General features: G+C 32.7%; 2 long non-coding RNA genes across 2 annotated transcripts; both read left to right on the forward strand.

Moving 5' to 3' along the window:
• LOC110266585 lies at window positions 155-21,602 on the forward strand. Its single transcript, XR_002354006.1, has 5 exons — window positions 155-165; window positions 1,282-1,288; window positions 9,412-9,422; window positions 20,750-21,182; window positions 21,485-21,602. It is a non-coding gene; the product is annotated as an uncharacterized LOC110266585 (long non-coding RNA).
• LOC110266586 lies at window positions 18,099-18,874 on the forward strand. Its single transcript, XR_002354007.1, has 2 exons — window positions 18,099-18,217; window positions 18,465-18,874. It is a non-coding gene; the product is annotated as an uncharacterized LOC110266586 (long non-coding RNA).

The raw sequence follows: 24,331 nt of genomic DNA on the forward strand, positions 1-24,331 counted from the left end.
TCTTCGAAAAGTTTCTGTAAAAATGCGTACTAGCGCTTAAGCCGGCAGTATCGGCTCTAGTCTGTCTAGTACCTAAGATTTTGAAAATTTGATTTGTTGTTTTGAAAAGGCAAAAATAATTTAGAATTGAAAATCGGACACTAATCTTAAAAGTTTTGGCCCAAAGTGAGCCAAACGGACCTAAAATGCTAACGGGTTGGACCGGGCTCAAACCGGGCCCAAGGGCCAACATATATAAGAGAGTTAAATGAACTTTGAGCTCATTTCCAGCCCAAAGAGAGAGAGGGGCGCTGTTTGAGAAGAAGAGAGGAGAAGAGGTGATTTCACTATTCACCTCCACCTTCCGGGAGCCATAACTTGAGCTACGGAACTCCGATTGATGAGCCGTTTGCGGCCATGCAAAACTCTCATCGAGCTCTTCATTTATATCAAAGAAAACCTGGTAAGAACTCGAAGCTCAAGCTCCAGTTTCCAGCCCTAGATTTTTACATTTTTGGGTTATGATTTTTGAGTAGATTTTTGTGGTTTTGGTTGTTTAGATGATCTCTAGCAACGGGTAATTGTTGGAAATTGGCCAAATCTTCTTTGGATAAGGTAAAGTTGCTTATAAACCTTTGTGGTATTGTATGTTGTGGTTCTAGGTTTTGATTTGGTGATATATGTGGTGTTAGTTTGAGCTTTAGTTCTTGTTGGAGTTGGCTTGGCTTTTTGGAAGCTTGTTTGGACTCAAAGTGGTGTTTTTGTGCATATTGGGAATCGGGCCAAGGTATGGTTTCGGTTTTCTTTATATAATATGTAATGTTTCTGGACACTTAGACTAGTTGACCTTAAGATAGGATTAAATTAAATAAATGGTGGATTGGATTATGTATGTGGCATGTGAATTGGGATGAAGATATTATGAGCTATGTATGTTAGAGTTTGATTATGATGTTGATGAGAAAATTGATGATTGGTGTTGTTTGATGATGATTGTTGGTATTTTAATGATTATGAAGGTTGACGAGGAATGTGAGATTTATTATTGTTGATGAGGGTTATTGGTGTTAATGATATATTATGATATTGGTTGATGTTGGTGAGTGTGTATGTTGATTGTGGTAATATAAATGTTGATAATGATTGATAATGTTGAGGTTAATTGATGAGGAATATGAATCTTGATTTTGGTGACAATTGGTGAAGAATGTTAGTTTTATGAGAATAATGTGAGGAGTAAACACCTGATGAATTTGGATAATGTTAGATATGGTTTGGTGATGATTATTGAAATTGATGAAGAATTCTAGTGGTTGTTGATGTTGTTGTTGTTGGTTGATAATGAATATGAGTGTTTATGATGGTTTTGGATGTTGATGACTAAATGTTTTGATGGTGTTGAATGGTGTAATTGAGGTATTATGGTTGGTTGAGTTGGGAGAGAAATGTTATGGAATTTTATGTTGTTTTGGTATTGCTTGGGTTGGGATTGGTTTGGTTTTGGATTGGGAGTTTTGGTAAAATTAAGGTTTTGAGACTTTTGGTAAAAAAAGATTTTTGATGAACTTTGACGGATCATAACTTGTGCCTCAGTTTTCAAAATTTGTTGAAACTTGTTTAGAATTAAACTTCATTGAAAAGTCTTCAAATTGATATAAAGTTTGTAAAATTTGAATTTTTGTTGAGGACGTTATGATCATTCAAAGTTTGGTGTCAAAATCTGAAATTCTGCAATGTTACAGAATTTTGTGATTTCTGGTTTGTATGCGCACGCCCACCCCTATGATTTTTCGAACCTGTGTGCATGCACAGCCTTGTGCGTACACATACACAGGGGAAGGCTTGCTGTCGGTAGCGCTAGCACGACCTGTGCGCATACATAACCAATGATGTTTTACAACCTGTGCGCACACACACGTTGGGAAGTGCGTTCTGTTGGAGGCGTTCACACACCTTGTGTGAGCAAATAGAATTGTAAAATTTAGTACTTGTGCATACGCACACCTCTATGCGTACGCACACTTTTTGAAAATTTTCCTGGGCGTGCGCACACACACCCGTGTGCGTACGCACACGCCCTGTTTTTCAAACTTAAACTTTGTTTTTAACTATTTCACCTTCCCAACAAGTTTGTAAACTTCTGTGACACCTATTTAAGACCTTTAAACTTATTTTCGGGTATCAGAACATGGAAAAGATCTTAGGAGGTTTAATTTGATATTATCTTGAAAAACTAGAAAACGGAGGCTTAGGTTTCTGGTGTACTGAGGATGGGTTTGATAGAGTGAGAAGAAAGAAAGATGTATGAATTGAGAAATTGATGAAATATTGAGTTCAAAAAGGAAATTATGAATTTTTGATGGTTTTGATGAGTTGAGAACTTGGAAAGGAATGAAGAAATTATTGAATTATGTGGAGAGTGTGCCAGGCACTATATCCTTGGAATGATAGTGTTTGAAGGAAAGTGTGACAGGCACTATATCCTTAGAACGTTGAAAATTGATAAATGAAAGTGGATTGAGATGAGAACTAGTGATGACTGGTGATAATTTAAGGTCAATGGACCTGTTGGATGTGAATAGTGTGCCAGGCACTATATCCTTGGAATGATTTATGATGAAATAGATGTTGTTGCTGCTTTCCTTCTTTGTCGCAAGAGTGTGCCAGGCACTATATCCTCAGAACAAAAGTGTGTCAGGCGCTATATTGTCGGACGTGGCAGAAAGGCGACATCCAGAATGATGTGTCGGGTTGGCATTCATAGACCGACAAGTGATATCACGAGCCAATAGGACAGGCATTCATCATGTGGATCTACCATGTGTTTTGTTTGCTTTGCCTAATTGCATATCTTGCCTAAATGAATAATATGCTTATTCGCTAGTTGTTTTACTTGCTGTACATGTATATTACTTGTGATTTACTTACTTGTATTAGTTGTGATTGTCTGGTGCTGAGGAGGTAGGCAAGCGGTGATGATGGGATCGCACGGAGGTTAGGTTGGTGAAGGCTGTGGGATACAGCGGTGCGTCTAGCATTAGTTAGAATTCCCCTAAGTTTAGATAACCCAGTTTATGTTTAAAGTTCTTTATTTATTTAATTGATTCTAAGCTTGAATATCCGTATTCGATATGAAGTTCTAGGATTGCCTTCGGCGTCCCGAAGCCTTACATCTTACATATTGGACACTGTTACCAGACTAAGAACCTCCAGTTTTCATACCATATTTTTGTTGTATTTTTCAGATGTAGGTCACAAACCACCTCGGTAAGTTGCTTGGATGGTGACAGAAACAGAGGATCCTTATCTGTTTTGGATGTCTTCTGATTATTTTGTTTATATCTCTCTCTTTTGTATTTTACTTTTGCCTAGAGGCTTGTTTTGAGAGAAGAACTTGTATAGGTTGTGTTAACTGTCACGTTTCTGTATGTCTGTATATATAACTAGCCGGCTTAAACTACACGATCCGTGGCTAGATTCCTATGCTATTATACTATTATCTTTTGTTATATTATATCTATTTTTTGTGCGTTAAGTAAGTAGCTTTGTGAGTACGTTTTGTGCTTTCTAAACTCTGTTTTTGAGCTGTATCCTTCATCGGGCTTCTAGAATATATTATTTCTTCTATATATTATATGTATAAGCTTTAGAACTGTCGTAACCTCTGATTAACCTTTACTTTACGACGCGAGGTAAGGCTTAGGGTAATTAGGGTGTTACATTCTTCAATATCCATTTTATTTTTCTTCTTTTTGTGTTCATAGAAAAATTTGATTGATATGAACTTTATTCACATCTGAGAAGGACAACTGCATTATTTATATTTTTTTTGTTCTGTTTCATCTTCAAGATTTTTGCTTCATGGAATCTTAGTCAAACATGTTTGAAGAAGAAAATTTTGATGAACATGAACATGTGAGAAGGACTAGTCTTCATACATACATAAATTGTTTCACATATATATCACGTGTATTGAGCTGAATAGACTTTGTTGGTTTGATGTCCTTAGAAAATGAAATTTTTTCACCTTAGGCCTTCATATAGTATTTATCTTTATTAATTTATCAATAAGTTGTTAGATTGCATAGATAGGTCTGTTTTCTTTTCTTTTCTTCTTCAGTTTTCATTTGTTTTCATGTGGAGTGATTCCGGTGGTTAAAGTTCTCTGACTCCACATAGTTACCAGATAAAAGCAAAGCGTTTAATTTACTGAACTATTTTATTAATTTATCTTCTATTTTGGTTCCTTCTATTTCGGCTCGATACAGAATTGCTGACTCAATCACAAACACATCACCATATTCACAATTTGCTCTAGAATCAAGCACTTGGAGACAAACTGATGCAACCCAAAGTTCTCAACTACAACTTTCCAAAGGAAGTGAATCTGATGTGAAAGCCTCAAAGTCCTGCATCTCTGTATATGGGGAAATTGATAAAAGGCGGGCAGAACTCGAGTTTAAAAAGTCTGGCAAGGATCTCAGAGCCCTTAAACAAAGATATATCTGGCAGTACTAGTGATCAGGCTTCAAAGTCTACAACTGACAATAGAAAATTTACAGTAGGACAATTCAGGTGATTTACAAGGCATTGGGTCCCTCCTCTATGATAAAGCAAGGGTATGATTCTTCTCCCAAATAGTATAACACAAATTGGAGAAAACAATTCTATGAAAACAATTCTTCCAAATATTGGCTTATTCAGAAGCTTGATAAAATAATACAATGCTGTAATAGTAGCAGGAAGAATTGTAGATTGTGATTTTGAAAATGATAATGTATTATGTAATTGTTGTATATGCATATGCTAAATGATTATAATACTATATAATTATTTCAAGAGATGGATTTGGCATAGGTGTTACTCTTTTGGCAGCTACAAACTCCAACAATTTTAATGGTAGGGGCATATATCAAAAAAAATAAAATGTGAAGTTCAAGTAATATTACTTGTTTAACAGTTGGAACCCTTTCAATAAGCATTGAGCTAAGAGTGAGAAATTAAAGAAAGAGTGCAATCAATGTACAACACTTGCCCATCTTTTTAGTGAGGATAAAGAACTTAGAATAAGAAAGTTGAAAGTTGAAAGACATTTTTTTACCATTTATCTATTTAAGAAAATAAAAGGGAAGAATTTTCTCTTTTATGTACTTAACATAAGAAAAAAAAGGCCTAAAAGCTGAGCTTCAATATGAAAAATTTCTCGTGAATTACTACTAATAATATTCAAATTAGGGATCCTGAAAAGAGGGTAGTTTTTTCTTTTATGTACCTAGACGCTTGTTGTAGAGTTTATAACTAATTATAGAGTAAAGTACTGAACTTAAAATTTAGGTTAGGTTAACTAATAATGAAACAACTGCTGCAAAGATAATGTATAAATTATTATAAATAAAAAAAACATTATATATCTAAATAGTCCAAAAGAAATAATATACAAATCATTATAGACTAAAATATAAAGATAAAGTGTACTTTAAACAAAATTAAAATGGCCTAATCAATCCATAACTTAACCAAATAAATGTGTTCTTAAAAGACACGATTATGATTAATAAATTTTTAACTAGAAGCATCTTAAAATCCTAAGTTTGAAGGACAGACTGCTGCATCTTTTTATTCCAGTCAGCAACAGTAAGCTCCTTTATCATATCTCACTTCAGGTTGTGCCATTTGTACACCAAATCCACAGCCAGTCGCATCCTTAAGTAATCATTGACAACCTAACAGATATTAACAATGATATTATTAATTGAATAAACCCAATAAACTAAACATAATAAAATCCGTAGATTTTCCTACCCATGGCTTATTGACGCCCCAATAGTGGTTGAGAATCATCCATTCAGCGACCCAAATACCACAATCATTCCTTCACCACAATTCAAGGCACACATTAACAAAGCAATATTATAAAAGAACAAACAGCCAAAAAAATTAATTTGTACTCTGAAAATTCATATTTTTAAACTTAGGATTCAGCATGTTGTTGCGGGACAACTGGCTTAGAGAATTTATACTTAGAAAATTGAAGGTTTTTATGTGAAGGTGTTTCTTGGAAGTTTTTGTCGGATACAAACTTCTCAAGATAAATTAACACATCGTCAATGACACTCTTACGCTCTGTCATCGATGTACAATGCTTGAACTAGTCCATATACCTCATATTCTCATAAAGCAAATAAACCACTATGAGAAACCAATGACCATTAAGGTAAATTGGCACAAAAATCTACAACATTCAGAAGATAATTTTAATAAAAACAGCGATCAAATATTCATATACCAATGAATTGAATGTTGACCGAAATTAACGAACCTCGTGTAAACTGCCGAGGTCTCCCGTGAAGTTATCCTTGATGTATTTCATTGTGCCGGAACATTTCTGTTTTGGACTTAAAACAATTTGCTACATTGAATATTGAACTAAGTGGGACATCTTATTATATTTATAGTATAACTAGGAGGAAATATTTATATTCAAGAGTTAATTTTGAATTGCTAATAAACTTACAGAAAATGTCGGGGGCAAAAACCATTAGTTGCCAAGCTTGATTTTGCATGGCCCAAATGGCCCTTTGGTCATCATCGAACAAACTAAGGTAAGGACCTATGGATTAAAGACAATCACGGTTATGCTGCACTCATCTAAATTTTATAATTTTGCAAGCATAACAAAAAAATACAGCTGAAATAATTCTTACATCACCAATTATTGACTTGCCGGGCATAATAGTTAGAAGAGTCTCACGTGTGCCCATACAATGATCGTCTGGAATAAGCACTTTCCTTAAATCATGTAAAAAGAATATTATACTATGGTGTTAGAAAATGTTAAAAAAATAATTACATGACAAATCAACAATTAAAATGAGAAATAAATTAATTTTACTTACTTCGGATCCAAATTATTTCCAAAGATGTAAGCTGCAATGGCCAGTTCATATTCAAAAAATTTCATCTATTTAGTTGGTCGAAATAAAAGGTCCAAACACTATAAAAACAATGTCAACATTAATTATTTAGTTAAAGTATACACAACAAAATTCTATTAATAACAATGTTATCCTAAAGACTGAAACTTACATGTGGCATGTCATCTCCGTCCATGTTTGGATTGTAATTGTTGTAGTATAGCCATGAACGGCTTGGAGGAAGCTTCTCTCTAAAATGTAATTCTTTCTACAAATCCAAAAAATATAAAAATTAATTTAAATATTGCCAAACTTTATTTACTAAAGATAATATTTAGATTTATAATAGGGAGAGAGATATTGTCTATCACTATCACCAACTTAATCAGTTAGGGATAAATAAGAAGTAAGGCAAATTTGGAAGATATAATAGGGAATTTGGTAATGATGTTAATGCTTTGACTATCACAATATAAATGATGTTAATGTTTTTAATTTCTCTAGAAAGATAGAATAGGGAATTTGGTATAATTGAGATTTGATAATATGGAAGCTTTGTTGTGCTTGCGAATCAAAATCATTCTTCCCTTATTGGTTCAAATATCCTTTTAGAGTGCTTGCAAATGTAGTCTAATTGGCTTTACGCATTTTCCCAAGTCGGTTATTCAATTTGAAGAGTTTTGTACTAATAATATTCAGCACCAGGAATGTCACTTTTTACTCTAAGTAGCATATTTATTTTACAAAATTATTTTTGATTTTCTTGCTTGCTGCTACAGCATGTGGATAGAAGAAAACAAACTTGCCATAAACTCGCCCTTAGTAAGTTGCAACTAATTCAAGGCAGGTTGACGAGAAGTAGCAACTCTACACATATCATAATTCACAATTGTACTCTTATCTTACAAATAACACAGAGGATTAGATAAGAACAAATTATAAAAGTTTATTTTATTTTTATTCTTTTATTTAAAAAATTTAAGAAAAAAAGATAATAATAAATTTTATAACTATAAAAATTAATAAAAATAATAAAACATAAAATGTTAACTTCGGAGACCAGTTATCCACTCTTTTTTCCTTTGCACCTCAGTGTCCTCTTTTTCATTACTGGTTCATCACCCAAATACATTACGGGGTTGGCATCAAGGAAGCGTTTCAAACTGTCTGTTGGTGGTGTAACAGCTGGAGCAATATCCAAAAGCTTGACACCATGACTCCCACTTTTGATGAGGAACCAACCGTTTCCACAAACTTTGGCAAAATTGTTGTTATCCCATGCACAATAGCTTCGTGTATCATCGTTGACAGTGCCTCGGCAACACCCTTTCCAAGCTTCAAGATGCCATAAAATAAGACACGCATTACTAAATAATAAGGTAACAACACAACAAATCTACACATCACAAAAAATAACTATACACGTGTTTAAAAAACTTGCTAAGAAAGCAAGGCATTTTCGGATATGACAGCCAAAAAATATGTTACCTTCTTGTCCAAAGCAAAAAAGTGCATGTTTGATTCTCGCTTAGAAGTTACAGAGGCTGACAGTGTTTGCTAGTCAAACTAAATAAATTTCACTATTGATATTAGACTAAAAGAAAAATAAAAAATAAAAACAAATTATAAAAGATTGATAATCATATTTTTCATTTAACAAAACCAAGCATGATTACCTTACTCATCCTCTTTGCTCCTCCAGTTTATAGTGCCTGAAAAAAAAGAGTGCTTAGGTTTAAAACATCACGTAAAACACTGCTATTTATAGAGATAACCAACAAAAATGGTGCAGAAACATAATTTTATTATAAAGATATCCTAATAAATAATAATAATATTCTAATTTCAAATCTGATATTTAAAATCAAATTCAATCCAGTAATTTTTATAAAGATGTCCTACAAAATAATAAAGTTAATCCAATTTATGATCTCATATTCTAATTAAAGATCTTATTATGAAATTCTAATTTACCCATTTGTTATGAGAGTGGCCTACTTCCACGAATCTCTAACGTTGCTACGAGAAATCATAAACCACCACTCAGGAATCACATAATTACAAAGAGTTGGCGTAGGGCTTGTTGTTTCTGCCATCTCAATGGCAGTGGCTGCAATTGTTGAGGTGAAAAGAAGGGACAGAGGGAGAAAAGACCCTTCTAACCCCATAAGTCTGTTCTGGCTTTCATTCCAGTATGCTATATTTGGTGTTGCAGACATGTTCACACTTGTGGGGCTATTGGAATTCTTCTACAGAGAAGCACCTTGGCCATGCAGTTGTCAACATCGTTCACGTGGCTATCCATGTCTATTGGATACTTTCTGAGCACGGTCTTCTACACGTTAACGCGACCAGGAAGAGAATAGAATACTGTCGCGATGTGGAGAGGCGTTGGGGACGTGAGACCTGAAAAAGAGGAAACAGAAGCGGTGATGGTCAAGTAGATTGAGGATTGAGAGATCTGAAAAGTGGATGGAGGAAGAAGGAAAAGAGAAAAATGTGGAAGCAGAAATGAAAGAGCGTATTAAGGTTCTGTTTCATAATTGAACAAAGTAACTAATGTATTTTTTATTTATACATTTATTTTAAAATTAAATTAAGATAACTCTATTATAATTTAGAATTAATTACTAATGAATAGATATCATGATAATAGAATAAAAATAGTAGAACATTTAAAACTTATAATTTTAAATAAATCAAATTATATAGTTAATATTAAATAAATTAAATTAAATAGTCTTGTCTTATTTATCAATATATTACCAATAATTTTTATATTAAAGATCTTTTTTAATAGTTAAATATTTCTGATAGTCTTTTACAGTATTTTTTTAAATTAAATCTTACAGAATTTTTGAATCTAGTGACAGAAATGGACAAAAATTCTAACTTCAATCATACTGTAGAGAAATAAAAATCTTGAATAGTTATACTTTAAACATGTATTAATATCATTAAGGTATAATGTAGAGGATGCTAACAAGTAAAAATCATAATTATAGAAACCAAAAACAAACCTATTACCCTTTTTTTAAAAGAATATAATATTATAACTATTAATAAAATATCTTTTTTTTTATTTTTATTTTTTATATATATTAATCTTTTTTGTAAAATATATTTGTAGAATATTTATAAAATGGTCTCTCTAGATTGGTATCCATTCTAGACCAACAAAAAATTTGTCGCATCCTACAACCACACCGATCCTTTTAGAGTGTGGATCTTATCCAATGCGATGACAGTGCGGATCAGATAATATTCGCCATTGTTTTTGTCAGCGCTTATGTTAGGTAGCGTTTGAAAGAGCGACAAAGACTGAGAGACTGATATTAAGAGACAGAGACTGAAATTGAGAGACTGAAATTGAGAGACAGAGACCGAGAGACTGAAATTAAAAGACAAAGACTGAGAGACTGAGACTGAAATAAGTCTCAGTATTCTATTTGGAGTAAAGTGTAAGACAGAGACTAAAATAAGAATGAAACTCTAATTTAATTTGTACACAGAGTAAACTTGGAATTTATTAATTGAAATGACGACATTTTAGGTGTAAAATGTTATTAAAGTTTCAGTCTTCGTCCCACCAAATTTCAGTCCCATGTCCCCACTTTTTCGAGGTACTTCTGAAACTCTGGGAACAAAGATATACTAAAATTTTAGTACTAGTCTCTGAACTAACAAACATGATACTGAGTCTGAGTCTCCCAATCTCTGTCCCATATATTGAAATTTTTGTTTTCGCCTTTTCTTACTTTGGCTATCTTTTATGTCATAAAAAAAAACTTAATTTCCTTTTAGTACCATATTAAATTCACATTAATATATAAGTTTAAATTAAAGTTCAAAATCTACCATCAACATCATCACTTTAACTTTTCAAACTGTTAATGAAGTAAGTTCGAGTTGGCTATCGTTCTTCTTTAACTCAGTTATAAATCTATAAACAAATCAAATTCATGATGTCACTATATTAATACAACAATATTTTATCATTATTTTATTTTGATACTTGATTAAATTCATATTAATTGCTAGTATTTTATTTTAAATTTACTCCTGAATAAATTTTATTTTCATTAGCTGTTGTTACAAAAATAATTCTAATGAATATACTCTAATTAAGTGAATTAAGTTATTAAACATAATTTTTAGATTGAATTTTGAGAATAGAATAATATTTTAAATTTTATTCATTCATCAAAATCTCGTTATTAATGTAATTTACGTAGTTACACCGATATTTTGTTTCCTAATGTGTTAGATATGATATGATTTTATTTTTAATTATTCATTATTGCATTAATCAATAATTTTTTTTAATCTTAAAAAACTTTATACTTACATTAAAATAAAAATTTTCACTTGTAATTGGATATTGATCATTTTTATAAAGAAAAGTTATATATATCTTGCATTTCATATATAATTAAAATTGATGATATCAATAGAAAAAGGAATGGAAAATTTGACGTTAAAATAAAGTGATTTCATTCTTAAAGATTGGCTATCATTCAAAGAAAAAAAAAGTAATTAAGGATCTCATTAATAAGCAGAAAGTGGAGTTAACTAACTAATCTATGCCGGCTTGTTATGCAGATATCATTGCATCAATAAGTTTCCTTTAAAAATAAATAACTAAAAGAACGCATAGCTGGGAGATATTAGACTTTAAAGAAACAAAAGAAATATAAATACTTTATAACTGTATTAATAAACAAAAACAGAAAACTGTGGTAAAAAAGAAAGACTGCTCCTAACCCATTGCCATAGCTTCAGTATAATTAGTGTGTCTGCATAATAGGACAAAAAAACACGAGGTTGGTCAACAGAAAAGATCCGCAAGAAGAGGGAAAAGATGGAAAAGAAAGCATCCAGGCTTAAATTCATCAAGACAAGAACTAGATAGGTTTTTGTATTGTTCGAGTGTACACCTAGTTAAGTAACAACAGAAATATTCAAAACTGATGCGGTCGCTCTATAATTTCTAGTTATTATGAGAACTAGTTTTATTTTAGTCTTGAGTTTTACACTTTTACTTTCATGTAAAATAAGGCAATCTCTAATTTTGTAAGCGCTCCTTTTTTTTTCTAAACGCGATTCTTGAGTAAACATCAATACACCGTATACCTTTTTGTTTAATCACACTTGAAATCTTATGACTGACTGAATTTAATTACCTTTACATGATTTTAACAAATTAAAAGATTCAAAGCTTTACATTAGAGTTTTAGATCAGACCAAAGGCTAACAACATTAACCATGAGATGTAACCAAATAACCATACTTGCCACTCATGAAATGACAACCTTGTCCAGAGTCACTATCAAAAGATTGAATTCACATCCCAAAGACCAAGTTAGATCATTGTGGGTATCAATGCTTAAGTTGTATTCCTTGAACTGGCTGTTGTAAGTTATTACAGACATAATGGCCCTGGAAAATTGGAGATGTCGATAGTTCAGCAAGCATATAGGTACCATAAATTAATTGAAACTTGGGAAAGGCAAAAATTGTTAACAATTAGATTCCACATTTAGTTCAATGAACAATTAGTTTAAAGTGACTATACTATATAGCTACTTAAATAGTTCTAAGCCTTGATTTTCATCTAGCTGACTATAGTTTGTGTTATTATATATAAGGAATTTGATAAGAACTACCTACTGAACCCAGACCATTATAGTATTAGTCCTACATGACCAAGAAAAGACTATTAAGTCCTACCAAAAGTTGTACAAAAAGCATTACAGCAAACCTTGTGCAACAGAACAGCATCTTATAGATTTGAGAGGTTTATTAAGCTAAGAATTATAAGCAATGAGGTTAAAAACTACAAGACATTTGCAGGATCTCTGTTTAAGATGAAGGTCAAAACTCAATCTTAGAACACATGTCAAAAGCAAAGAATAAATACCAGGGGAGACAAGGGCATCAATGCGATACAAATATAGACTAAAAAAGTGTAAACAATCGTCTTAAAGACTAGAAGAAGCTTAGAAAAAATAAGAAAATGTTTTAACCAATGAATCATATGTATTTAGCTAAAGTTTTTAGCAATCAAAGACATGCAACAACCATACAAATCTGTCCTGCTCTAAGCATAACTAAGCATGATATTACACAATAAATCATCGAAAAAGCTATGGAGAAATAATAATTTCTAGCAGTGGTCTCCCTTTAACATTCATTTTCATGTACTAAGTGATTATTTAGCAAGACAACAACAAATTCAAGGGTCAATCACTAATATATTCAACTCACATTTTCAGCAACAAAAACATTTAGCTAAGTAATTAATTGAGCAAGATAGTAACAAATTCAAGCTTCATTGATGATAATCAGTACAAAATTCATCTTAGTGATACTTTTAAGCAACAAAGAAACTATCTCAACAAATTAGTCAAGGTTTGGTGGTAATAAATACTAACAATTTCACGTCAATGATGATTTTCAGCAAAAATAAAAACTAATTCAGTTATACTTTCAGCAACAAATTAAAATCAAAGTGCAGTGATGAATTAGGGCAACAAAACTGGAAAAAAAAGGACCAAAGGAATTTATTGGAAATCACCAAATCGGAGACTAGCTTCTGGTTGGGCGAAGGAATCTGAGGGCGAGGAGGAAGCTGACAGCGAGATTCAAAGTATGAAGACGACAACGACGACCAACCTCGAGACCGGCTACTTTTGCCGCCAGTAACGACGAACGCAAGAAGGCGAATGACTAAGTGCGAGACAGTGACACTACAAGAAAAAGGCCTATAGCCACGCTTTTTTTTGCCATGCTTTAAAAGTGTGGCCAAAAGTGGTCAATGGCCACACTTTTGTGAGGGTGGCGATTGAATAGAGATTCTGCCACGTTTTTCTCGCCACGCTTCAAAAGCGTGGCGAAAAGGGTCAACGGCCACGCTTTTTGAAGGGTGGCAATTGATTAGAGATACGGCCAGTTTTTTTTTGCCACGCTTCAAAAGCGTGGCCATAGAGAGAAACAGAAACGTTTCAAAAGCATGGCAACAGGGTTTCATTACGGACGCGGTTATGAAGCGTGGCCATATCCTAGCCCTCTTTTAGCATGCTTTTGAAGCGTGGCCAAAAGATTTTTGAAAAATAAAACCTTAATAAGCCCAAAGAAAGCTTCGGGACTACTCTCTCACTCTCAACTCGATCTTACGTTGTCATTCTCAACTCCCATCTCTCAACCCTCGATTTTGCTATGTCTTTAAGTATGAATAGGGTATTCTTAGACAATTTATAATCTGACCTTTAACACATGCACATTTTGATCAAATAGTCATGGCAATAAGCCTCAAACAAAAACATTTAGGGGTATACTAAAATATTTTGTATAGAAAAAGGGAATATTTTGTTCGAAAACATTTAAAATAGATGCGGTTTGTTAGTGAAGAGAGACTTGTTCCATAGCTAAACTTTGTGTATACTAGAATATTTTGTATAGAAAAAGGGAATAGAATGAGAAAGGAAGGATCAAATAGCTCTCAGGTATGGGCAGATTATGTTAGGAGGCATTTAGGTAAAATCTTCAATTTGAATCGTCACTTTGTGAGCCTTATAACGTTTTTCTACGTTTGGAATTTGGAAATATCCATTAGAGATAAATTTATAGAGAATTGAATTAGCTTTAAAACGAATCTTAAACAAAGTCAATCGGATAACAACAGCTTGAGATATTCTCGAAATACTGTTAGTATATCAGGCTTGCTGATAAGAGCGCGATTTTCTACTATGAACTTATAACTGATTTATCTACCTAATTTAATTTGAATTTGATTTTATACTGAACTTAAGGAATAGAGCTAGTATTTTTATCTTTTCATATAATAAAATATCATTCAAATATGATAAATGTAGAATTAGTTATGACTATGTTTTAAAAGGTTGTTTACTGTCGGTTAGAGATTTACTACCACTAGTGCTTTCATACACTACAAAAAAAAGAGTTTAAAATGGCATTGACATTACGGCGGTTTTAAAGAACTGCCATAATACCCGGTTATTATGGCATTTTTGGTTGCTGCCATAATTAACTTTGTGTTTGCTGGCGGTTCTGGTGATTATGGCAGTTTTGAACCGCCGTTTTCACACATATATAAAACAAAAGAATTGCAACCCTAGCCTCATTAAACGAAACACAGTAACGGCGCTCTTGATCTCACTTCTCTCTCCTTCGTCTCCTCCATGCTCTGACAACACCGTTCTTCCCTCTCGGCTTCTCCTCTCTCCACCGGTTATGATTTCTCTAGGTACTTCTCCCTCTTCGCCAGTTACTGATTTGTTTCTCTGCAGCTCCCTCTCAAGTTCTCTAGGTACCTCTCCCTCTCTGCCAGTTACTGATTTCTTCGATTTTGGGGGTTTTTGTTTCTCTGTAGCTCCGCGATTGGGTCTTGTGTTAAAGCATTCCATTGACGTTGGTGTGGGGGTGATTGATGTCGATCGGTCTTGTGTTCAACCAGTCGATGATCTCAGATCTTGGATTGATGGTAACTTCACTTTCTCTTTCCTTATGTATTTACTTCGATGCATGTGTCAATGGTTCAATTGCTACCACTCTTATTATTGTTTTGGATTTTGCTAGTTAATTCATCCTGCTATTTCTTAATATAGTGAATTGATGAATGAGTTCAGACCGAATAAGCTTAGTGAAGTAGGGCTCTGTTCTGTGATTCTGTTCATAATATCTATCACTTTTGTTAATAATTTCGGCGGTTAGTAAAGAATTGAGTCACTTTAATCACATGAGCTAATTCCTTGCCTTATTTTCTTTAGATTTTGATTATAGTACATGTTATTAGTTGTAAGATATTACCCTGTTAAATTGTTGTAAAACCACTTTGGTTGCTCTATCTGCATTTATAATCATGATTTAGTGTAACCACACTTTTCTTTACTGCACATAAGTGCCTTTTGTTCAAAATCATCCAAAAGATTCTCATCTTGGAAATTGCATCATTGAGAGAATCACACTGTTTTGGCTGATTCTTAGGCATAATTAGAGGCTTTCTTATTTCGTGTGATAGTAGTCATTATAATGAGTTTCCTCCTAGGGTAGTCCTGTGATGTCATATCTTTAAAAAAATGTTCCATATAAAATTTCATTTCTATATAATCGTAATTCTAAAGTAGTGATGTCACATTGAGCAGTTCATGTGAGCTGGAGGACATGTGACATGTAACCCATATTATGGCTAATGTTCGGTGGCAGATCTTGGTGTAACAGATAGCAGAAGAATGTGCCCTCATTATTCAAATAATATGAACAACTCTGTAATGTTATTGATGATATCATTATTTGGACTTAATTAGATATTTTCTTTGTAATACAGTTTATTTCCAATTGAATTTTACTTTTATCTGATCTGGTTCTGTTATGTTGATTCAAGTATCTAGTGTTCTGACTTGTTTAAATTTGCATTTGTATCAGTTTCTGATTTAGACAAGTTTGGGTTCGTTCTTCAAAGAAGTGGATCTCATTCAGGTTAGTGAAAAATAGTGAAGTATTTGAAATTTGAATCCTATATTTTGTTTCTACTTCTTTTCTTCCAGTTAGATTAGATTAGATGCTCTTCCAATTTGAAATTTGAATCATATGTTTTGGATCTATGTTTTTGTGAGAAGGAAAGACAACAAAATTTGACTATCTCAACTTGTGTGAAAAAATAAAAGAAAAAAATGTTACATGGTCTTAACTCGCGTTCTGCTTTTGTTTTTTCTTGTTTGTTGGTTCAATTTTTAAGGCACAGTTTCTGGATTAAAATAGTTCTCAAAGCACTCTATTTTTAAATGTTCTCAATGACCAGTCAGATTTTTAGTATATTCTATTTCTTATTCACATGTTAGGCCTCTTTTTAATTCATATAGCTTGTTTTTGCTGACCCCTTTTTTATATTTTAACTTTCAGTTTCAATTTTACATGTCTTCGGATACCCTATATTAACTATTAAACTCACTTGTCTTACTTGTGTTTGAGACTTTCAGCTGGTTTTTAATCAATTATTCAAATAGGCGCCACCAGATTTTGCATTTGACCAAGGAATGAAGAAATAAGAATTAATTGAAAATAGATAGTGTGTCTTTGTGTTTTTATGTAAACCAGTTGTTAGATTATTTAGATAACTAACTAACTTGCTTTAACTAACATGAATTTGTTGGTGATAATTTTTCATGTGAAACAGGTTTTTTTGCTGTATCTGATTTTTGTTGCTTTTTAACTAACCAAAAATTGCTTACCCTGTATTTGATTTTTGCTACTGTTCTCTGGCAATTGTCGTTGGTTTGCTTCTTCAAATGTTTGAATTGAATGCTTACTTCAGTGTTGCAACAATCTATTCTTTATTTTTAGTATTTATCTTGCATTTAGCTTAATTTTGGAAATTAAGATAGTAATCTTGTTTCCTTAAGTGCTCTTACAAATACTAGAAATGAGATCTTTTCGTGAAAGTTTTTTACCTTGTTGCATTGGTTTGTTTCTCTTTCAGTTTATGTATCATGGTCTATTCCATTACATGAGCTTGTCAAATGTTCTTTATTTTTGTAGTAAGGGAAGTTTTGTCAACTTGGATTTTGTGATTTGATAATGTCACTTGATTATTATTCAAGAGTGTACTATCCAATTGTGTTAACTATGTGCTACACAAGTCATATTTTAGACAGCCATCACAATGATAAAGATAGTGCTTTCAGTTATCATGGCAGTCATATAATGTGGCACCAAGCACTCACATGGCACATGGATAAATCTCTCTCAACTGACCTATGCTACCTAATGTTAGGCTAAGAATACTGAATTATTTGCGGATTTCAGTGTCAAATACATGAGCTGCATTCATGATGGCTGAATTTATCTTTGCTGCAGTTTTTGAGCTTATTAACTAGTCAAAATTTGACATTGATTATAGTTGTTGTTGTTGCACTCAATTGCAAACTGATTTTAATAACTCACTGCAACTTGAATGCTTTCAAATGACATATTGTAAAAAGGAAAAAAGAAAAATGAAATAACTAACTTATTTTAATAACTAGTCAATTTTAAAGTGCATTATATTTAATTTGAGCATCTCTCTACTAAATTAGTGAAGTATTTGAAATTTGAATCCTATATTTTGTTCCTACTTCTTTTCTTCCAGTTAGATTAGATTAGATGCTCTGCTATTTTTTTCTTTCTTTATCTTTTCTCTCTTTGCGCACGCCATTTTACTTTTCTCTGTAATGATTATCTAATTTTTATTTTTATGAACACAAGGTCAACAACCTAGCCTTGCCAATTCAGTTAGATGGCTTCAAATTCAGACATCCATTGCCACTGTATGCTCTCCCTCACTTCCTGTTTATATTTGGTGTTATATGAAATGTATACAATAAGCCTTTTTCGCGTGTATTTTTTTCCTCTGTGAATGGAATTACTGCTATATTTCCTAGCATTGTTATATTGGTACAGTTGGTCTTTGGGGGGGGGGAGGGGGATTTTGATACTAATCGTGATATTTTCTGGAACTTTGTTATCATTATTAATGTTGTTGATAACTTAACCATTTATTTTTCTATCTTTCAGGATCTACGTTTTGAGTTGAAGGAGCTAATTCCAAAATATCAGGTTCGTTCTGTTATTTTAAGCTTTGGCAGTGATACCTATTTCTGTATACATACAAAGTCTTCTTTTTCATCATATAATAAACAAATTTAAGGCAAAAATAATAATTGATATGGAGAATATGGAGTAGTTTTCCTTTCCTAATGATTAGGATTAGTGCCAAAATTGCATGTGTCTTAGTTATTACTATTGGCAATATGCTAATAAGCTGATCAACTCATTATTAGTTCAGACTTTAGACTATGTTACCATTTTAGAGTGTACTCGGAAAATTAAGTGAAAGAAGCTAAGCCATGTATATCAGTATATGTATCTTGTGAAATGCATGCAACAGATTGGTGCTCTTAATTATTAATAAAATACTTCCATAACATTTTTAATGTTAGTTCTTAAAGAAAATCTAAAAATTGGACTTGTTGAATCAATAAAAACTAAATGTTTAAAATTTGGAATTCAATAATTGAGATTCAACGAAAATTGAACTTGATGTAGACCAATCCAAGTAATTCAATTCATTGGATTTTAAACAATTTTAGTTATTGTCTTTGATTAATTCACTACATGCTGACCGATCACTTTATTAACTCATAAGCTTTGTTTTCACAAAAAGAAATATATATCTAAATTACAAGAATGGTTCCAATGGAGTTAAACTGCTTTCAAACTATTAGTTGAAAAATAAACCTTCGTCTGCTCTATTTGATTCTAGATTTCTAGTTCACACATATGCACTCCAGATCTATTATTTGTTTCTTCTTCTTTTCATTTTTTTTCTAAATACATTTTTTAAATGATAAAATTAAAAGGCAATTAAATGGGTAACTCTAAGGGAGCTTTCACAGTATTTGAGTTGTTACCTATGGAAAAAAAAACAAGCACATCGCTATGTGATTCTAAATTGTCCATATGTCAAACCGTTCATTGAGTAAGTACCTAAGGATTTGCGTACATGTTTTTTATTTACTTGAAAATAGTTGTTTAGTTGGAGTTAAACTTTCATATCTGACAATCACTTCAAAGATTTTGTACGAAGACGATCTAAGGGTAGAAGGCCTTTAAATGTAGAGATAGAAAAAAGAGTCAATAAAGATTTTGTTACTTGGTTTCCTACGCAGGTAAATAGAAAAGTGATCATTTTTTGCTAATATTGAGCAGTATTTGTGGATATAATAACTAATATGTTGTTTTATCATAATAGCTTATGAACCCAGACATTATGAATACTGTGCATGAGGATTTGAGATACTTAGCAAAGGGTCCATCACGATATGCCAAGAGGTTTTCTACATTTAGTATCAATGGGTTCTCCTTTCGAACTACGAATCGAGACAATGGGTTAAAGACCCAGAATAGTGGAGTTTTCTTAATGTCTTCAACTCCTTGTGTTGCTAGCGCTAGTGATGCTAATATTAGGAATGCTGATTTGTCATATTATGGCAAATTAGAAGATATTATAGAACTAAACTACAATGGCCGATTTTGGGTTACTTTATTCAAATGTAAATGGGCTGACATCACAAGAGAACGGGGATGTAGAAAGGATAGTTGGGGATTTACTTCTGTTAATTTTTCACGAGTAATACACAGTGGTGACCGAGAGGAGGATGATCCATATATTGAAGCCTCACAAGCTCGAATGGTGTATTTTGTTAATGATGAAGTGAATAAAGATTGGAGTGTTGTTGTGCATTTGAAGCCAAGAGACTCATATGATATGGGGGGAAATGAAGATGATGAAGAATGTGAGAATGAGCCATGGTTAGAGCAAAACTTGGATTCTTTATTTGAAAATGGTGATAATCTATCATTGTTAAGAGATGAGGTAGATGATGAACTACTAGATGATGACATTGGAGAAGACGAACACATGTCAGAATAGTTAGTAGGTTAAATTAATTTACGGTATGAAATTTATATTATGTAACTTTAGTTTATTTGCATTAACTTAATTATTTGATCAATTGTTTAATTTTTTAGTTTATTTGCATTAACTGGATTAGAATAAATGGATTGCATTGCATGAAGAAAAGTTAGTCACGTAAAGTATGGGCCATGTAATTATGATAAGATAAAGACCAAATCTAGCGGCAATGACAATATTTATATTTAAAATGCTTGAAACGGCTTTAATTTGCTTTAAATTATTTCACCAGCTTAGCTACAGGGTCTATTCTTTTAATCTTGATGCACATTTTAGATTATATTTATTAATTATTGATTTAATCTATTATGCAGATATGCTAAAGCAAAAGAGGTACAAGAATCTACTTAAAGCAGCAGCAGCTGCAAATTCTTCACAAGACAAGTCGGCAGCTTTAAATGCACCACAAGTCAAGTCCGCAACAGCTGCAAATTCCTCCTAAGACACATTGGCAGCTACAAATTTCTCCCGAGACAAGTTGGCAGCTTCAAATTCCTCCCGGAATGAGTCGGCAGCTTCAAATTCCTCCCAGGACAAGTCGGCAGCAGCTGCAAGTTCCTCCCGGGACAAGTGGATAGCAGCTGCAAGTTCCTCCCGAGACAAGTTGGCAGCAGCTGCAAGTTCATCCTGAGACAAGTCGGCAGCTTCAAATTCTTCTGAGCCATCATCAGTTGCTCCAACTATATCTGAGCATCCATCCGAACCTAAACGTAAACGTGGACGTGAATCTAAACATTATTGGACTGTTGATGCCATAGGTATGTATAGATGTTCTATTAGTATTTTTAGATGTATAGATGTTATATATGAATTAGTTTGAAAGGATTGAAAATAGAAATTGAATTCTGTGATACCCTTAGCTAGTTATTGGCAGGCTGGTTCCTTGAAATTATTAGAAGCAGTTTATATTATATATGATGAAGAAAAGAAGGTTGCTGTCCACTTTATATATGTTGCCTTATCTACTTATGTTGCTGTCCAACATACAACGTGAATTTTATTTATTTTATTCTTTAGTCGCTCATTTACTCATTTATTTATACTCATTTGTCTATTTTAGATGAATACGAAGATAGTATACGCCTTGATTTATTAGCGAAGGATGTGCATAATTTTCCAGAAGGTTTGCGCATAGTTGTCAATTTTGATAAACATCATGCAGTAATAGGAGAAGCAGCTAGACTCCTTGTAGGAGTTTGTGGACAATTGGCCACTGATTGTGTAGCATTTCCAATCAGTTTTGACAAGTGGTCAGACATTCCAGCAAGCTTTTTTGAAAATCAATAGAATATTTTTTTTCCTAGTAAGAAGATTACTCAAACTCTAAAGCTTATTTCTTTGTCATTATTTAATTATATTTACTGGTTACTATATATTCTTTATAATATGGAAGGCTCGATTTTGCTTCAAAGTGAGTGATAACTTGGCCAAACGATTTTTGCTCCAATCGCTTGGCAAAAAATGGAGGGAACATAGGATAAAGCTTTGGAATGATTTTTATGATCCGAGGTTGAGTAAAACCGAGATCATAAATAATGCACCAGAAGATATTGCTCTTGATCAATGGGCTTTATTCGTAGAATATTGTTTGAAGCCTGAAACTCAGGTAAGTACTTACTCTAATAGTTAAATGTTGTTGAATATGAACTAGTCAATGTTGTTGAAGAGTGATTTTGATTTCTGGGTGTCTCTAGAGTTGCCAGAGGTTCTGATCTTTATTTTTACAATTGAACTATTGGCTGCGGGGCAGTCTTAAATAGTGGTACAGTCTCTGTTTATTTTAGTCCTAAATTGCTGTGGTTAGTGCACATTTTTACCCTATTTAAGTCAGTTTTGAAAGATGATGGTTCTTGCGGTTAACATGCAGAAGTGAATATTGCTATAAATTTACATAATTTAGTATTTTTATGGAGTCATCTTTCATGAAAATTGAAGAGTGGTTGTTATCATAGTTGTCATTTTTATGGATGCATCCAATAGCTGGTCTAAACTCGTCTATATTCTATGCTAGTTGCCCTCTGCAATTGAAGAGTGGTTGTTATCATAGTTGTTCGTGTGTATTCACTTCGCTTTCCAATTATTAACTAAACAAACTAATGTAATAATTGTGTCCAAATTTAACTTGCAGAAACTTTGTAAGAGGAATCAAGAAATTCAAAAAAAAATAAATAATTCCTCATACTTCAGGTGCTAAATCAATTGTAAGAAGAAGGGCTGAATTGGTAATCAATTAATGCATGCATATCTAATCTATCTCAAATATAATGCATGCATCATCTCTTAATTTTCTGGATATCTAATCTAAGTTAGTAGGCTGCTATTTTTTGATCGAGTCTTTCTACTTTTCTTAAATTTTAGACGGAAGAGACGGGAAAAGAAGTTAGTAAGGTTCAAATGTGGGACATCACTCACAAGAATTAACTGTTAATTCTCCTCTTGATGCTCTTGGAGTAGTTTTTGGGAAAGAGCACCCTGGTCGTGTTCGAGGTTTAGGTATGGGAGATGTTCCAACAATTGCTTTCAAGAACATCACTACAAGAATTAGTCAAATGAATTTAGGTTCTTTAAATGATGCTGGCACATCATCTACTTTTGGTCTAAATGTGCAAGAAGAGTTGGATACCGTTAAAGCGCAATTGCAAGCGCTAGTCTCCTATATTGCTTCTAAGGAAGGAGGTAAAATTCCAATACAATTGGCTGGAATGTTCCCTACTCAACAAATCTCACAGGTACAAATACAATTATCCTCTTTTTTTTTTCCTTTGCTTTATCTCCTTCAGTTTTTTTCTTAGGTTCATAGTTTCTTGTTGAATACAAATATGTTGAATATTGATATAGTTTCTTGTTGCTGCTTATGATTCCTATTATTAATATAATTAGTAGTAGTTCTAGCTTATGCTGCTTATGATTCCTATTTTGCATCTTCCTCTATGATGAGATGGGGGTTGAACTGTGTTTTTCTCTTAGAGCCTAATCTAAATTAAGGATTTTGACTTTCTAAAAAACTCGTGCAATTAAAGTTGTATTTAAGAGTGTAATGGGCCCTTCCAATTGGGCTACCCTAGGCACTAGGCAGAGCAGTTAGAGTGTTACATTCTTTTAAATATATGAACCAGGAGTAATCTTTTATATATAAACATGATTGAACTCTGAAACCTTGCCTTATTTATTTACTTCTCTCTGCTCCTTCCATACCCATATTCTTATTTTGGACCATCTAGAAAAAATTTGTATCACTTGATTGCATTCAAAATTCAAGTTGGCCTAAAACATAGAATCAAATATGAAGACTTATTATTGTTCCTTTCCTTGTTGCTGCTGCCATAATGAGGAGAGGTAGATTGAATAATTTTCCACATAACTTGTATATCTTCATATTCACCATAAGATTCCATGTCCTTATACAGATTATTAAGAATCCCTTTTCTGTGCCCTGCATGGAGAAAATTTAAAGGATCAAAACTAAATCAGAAATCAATAAGTTGGAACAAAATTTTCTTGTTTTTTTACTATTCAAGTTGTCATGTGTACAAAAAAGGTTTTTAAAGTTGTGTTGAGTGTTGTTACTGAAAAAAAAAATTAATTTTACTTTATACTATATTTTTTTAGTCTCTAAAGTTTGACAAATGTGTGTTCTTTTATATATGGCTTTTCTTATAAATTAAATCAGACCTAAAATGTATATCAATATATGCCTTTTTCTTGCATTTCTTGTGCTCATAATAATTATATTTTTGTTATAGGATTAGATCAGGAGAGTCAGATTCCATCACTAAAAGAGTTAGGAAGTAGGTCTTCAGGAGCAAGCAACAAGGAAGCATGATAAACCCATATTTTATGATATATATTGTGCTCAATTCAAGAGATTTATTCAATCCTTCACCCACTAATTCATGAAAATTGCATG

The sequence above is a fragment of the Arachis ipaensis genome, chromosome B09, assembly GCF_000816755.2.
Source record: "Arachis ipaensis cultivar K30076 chromosome B09, Araip1.1, whole genome shotgun sequence".
NCBI classification, from domain to species: Eukaryota; Viridiplantae; Streptophyta; class Magnoliopsida; order Fabales; family Fabaceae; genus Arachis; species Arachis ipaensis.